At 39.0% G+C, this 3,500-nt stretch overlaps 1 non-coding gene across 1 annotated transcript; it reads right to left on the minus strand.

Moving 5' to 3' along the window:
- Window positions 1-252: 252 nt before the first annotated feature.
- Window positions 253-359, minus strand: LOC128032702 (small nucleolar RNA R71). The gene has a single exon (XR_008188979.1). It is a non-coding gene; the product is annotated as a small nucleolar RNA R71 (small nucleolar RNA).
- Between the last annotated feature and the right edge of the window lie 3,141 nt (window positions 360-3,500).

Genomic DNA, 3,500 nt, shown 5'->3' on the forward strand with positions numbered 1-3,500 from the left:
TAGACAGTGGGCCAATTCAGTGGAATGCTTTCCAAAGATCCTCAACTATACTTAAGACTGTTTATAGAGGTGAGCGATTCTTTCAAGTTAGCCGGAGTACCCAAAGATACATTACGATTAAAGTGGTTCCCATATTCACTAAGGGACAAAGCTCGATCTTGGTTGAACTCATTACCACCAAACTCAATTTCAACATGGCAAGAGTTAGCAGAAAAATTCCTTATGAAGTATTTCTCGCCTAGCAAGAATGCTAAGTTGAGGAATGAGATCACTGCTTTCCAACAAATGGTCGATGAGTCATTGTATGAGGCATGGGAAATGTACAAAGAATTATTAGGAAAGTGCCCTCATCATGGAATCCCACATTGCATACAACTTGAGACATTTTATAATGGTCTCAATGCTCACACGAGGATGGTAGTGGACGCTTCTGCTAATGGTGCTCTCCTTTCTAAGTCTTATAATGAGGCTTATGAAATCATTGAGAGGATTTCCAGTAACAATTATCAATGACCAACCAATTGAACAGCGTCAGGAAGACGAGTCGCTGGAATTCATGAAGTAGATGCTCTCACTTCACTCGCATCTCAAGTATAATCAATATCCTCAATGTTAAAAAATCTTACTACTAATGAGTGTAATAGTTTTGCAGTACAGCCATTGAATCAATTTGAAAATGTAGGCTGTGTTTATTGTGGGGAAGGACATTTGTTCGAAGAATGTCCATCGAACCCAGAATCTGTGTATTACATGGGTAACCAGAACCAAAATCAAGGAAGGCAAGGGCTGCAATCAAATTTCTATAACCCATCATGGCGAAACCACCCGAATTTTTCCTGGAGTAACCAAGGGGCAAGGACCAGTAATAATTATGTCCAACCTAGATCGACCTAGCCACCTAGTGTTTCCCAACAAGCTCAGAAACTAACCCAAGCTGAACCATCCAATAGCCTAGATAATCTATTGAAGGCATACATGGCGAAAAATGATACCTCTCTAAGGAATTTGGAGAACCAAATGGGCCAGCTTGCAGCTGAACTCACAAACCAACCACAAGGTGCTTTACCTAGTGATACAGATAATCCGAGGAATCTAAGGAATGAGCATTGTAAAGCGTTGACATTGAGGAGCGAAAAGACTTTAAATCCCAATTTTTTTGAAGTTAAGAATGAGCCAGCTAACGCTCAAGACTTAGAGGAAGTTCAAGTGAGTGTTGAAATTCCAGTTTCACCGAAAATTGGCTTTGTAAAATCCGACAAGGTAACTTCTAAACCAGCTAATTCTAATCAACTAATAACTTCGTTAGATGTAGAATTACCATAGAAAATGAATCAACCAGTTCTAGTAAAGAAACCTTCACCACCCTACCCTCAATGACTTCAAAAGCAGAAGCAAGAAATTCAATTCAAAAAGTTCCTAAACGTACTCAAGAAACTTCATATCAACATCCCGTTGGTTGAAGCACTTGAAAAAATACCGAACTACATCAAATTTATGAAGGATATCCTGTCTAAAAAATAAAGACTTGGAGCATTTGAGACGGTAGCCCTAACGAAGGAATGCAGTACATATCTTCAAGATAAACTACCCCTAAAATTAAAGGATCTTGGATATTTTACCATACCTTGCAAAATTGGAGCAACATATTGTGGTAAGGCACTATGTGACTTGGGTGCGAGTATCAACTTGATGCCCATGTCAATATTTAGGAAGTTAGGATAGGTGAAGTTAGACCTACTACGGTTACACTTCAATTAGAAGATCGATCCTTAGCACATTCAAAAGGAAAAATCGAGGACGTATGGGTACGTGTAGACAAATTTATCTTTCCTACTGGCTTTGTGATTCTAGACTTTGAAGTAGAAAAATAGGTGCCAATCATCCTAGGATGACCATTCTTAGCAACCAGAATGACCCTTATTGATGTCCAGAAGGGCGAGCTTACTATGCGTGTTTAGGATGATCAGGTAACATTTAATTTTTTAAGCCTATGCGATTTCCTGACACAATTGATTATTGTTCTGCAGTGTTCGATTTAAAGGATTTACTTATTGAAAAGGAACTCAATTATGTTGAGCACTCATTGGAACAAAATTTGAAATCAGATCCTCCAAATGATGAAGAGAATGATGAATGCTTCAAAGGGGATTTAATCCGCAATCCCGCTTTGAATCTTTGGAGTTAGAGAAAAAGGATTATGCCCAACCAAAAGCGTCAATCGAGGAGCCACCTAAATTAGAACTAAAGGTGCTTCCCTCACATTTGAAATATGTTTATTTAGGTAACTCTTCCACTCTACCTGTGATTGTTTCAGTAGAATTAACTACTGAGCAAGAAGAGAAACTAATCCTGGTGTTGAAACAATTCAAGAAGGCTATCGGATGGACCATAGCTTATATTTGCAGAATTAGTCCATCTGTATGCATACACAAGATTATCTTAAAAGATGGCAAAAAAGGGATGATTGATGGACAACGAAGACTAAACCCCATAATGAAGGACGTACTCAAGAAAGAAATCATGAAGTGGTTAGATGCAGGTATAATTTACCCCATCTCAGATTGTTCATGGGTAAGTCCGGTCCAGTACGTGCCAAAGAAAGGAGGTATCACAGTCATTGAAAATGAGAATAACCAGTTGATACCAACTAGAACAGTTACGGGATGGAGAATTTGCATCGATTACCGGAAGCTGAACAAGGCAACTAGGAAAGATCACTTTCCTTTGCCGTTTTTAGACCAGATGCTGGGTAGACTCGTAGGGCGAGACTATTACTATTTTTTTGATGGATACTTGGGGTATAATCAGATTACAGTAGCACTGAAAGATCAGTACAAGACAACATTCACCTACCCGTACGGTACATTTGCATTTAGGCGCATGCCATTTGGTTTATGTAATGCACCTGCTACATTTCAAAGTGATTGTTTATACGGACCGCTCGACAATTAAGTTTTTGCTTGCCAAGAAAGATGCTAAGTCGGGACTGGTCCGATGGGTACTTCTAGTCCAAGAGTTCGATCTAGAAATTCAAGATCGAAAGGGAGTTGAAAACCAAGTAGCAGACCACTTGTCCAAATTGGAGCTGCAAGAAGGGAACTCTCCTCTTATACCAATTCAAGAGATGTTTCCAGATGAACACATACTGAAGGTAAATCATGTCCATAATACCCCTTGGTTTGCTGATATTGCTAACTTTTTACCTTGTGGTTTGATGCCGATTGATAAGACGTATCATCAAAAGAAAAACTTTCTTCACGACGTGAAATACTATTTCTGGGAAGAACTGTATTTGTTTAAAAAGTGTGTAGATCAAATGATTAGGAGTTGCATGGAAGAAGATGAAGTACATAAGATTTTATACCATTGTCACTCAGCTCCGAGTGGGGGACACTTTGGAGGTACACGTATTGCAGCCAAGGTATTGCAAGCCGGATTCTTTTGGCCAACACTATTCAAAGATGCATATGCTTACAAAAAGAGTTGTGATTGATGTAAAA

This window comes from Gossypium raimondii, chromosome 1, assembly GCF_025698545.1.
Source record: "Gossypium raimondii isolate GPD5lz chromosome 1, ASM2569854v1, whole genome shotgun sequence".
NCBI lineage: Eukaryota > Viridiplantae > Streptophyta > Magnoliopsida > Malvales > Malvaceae > Gossypium > Gossypium raimondii.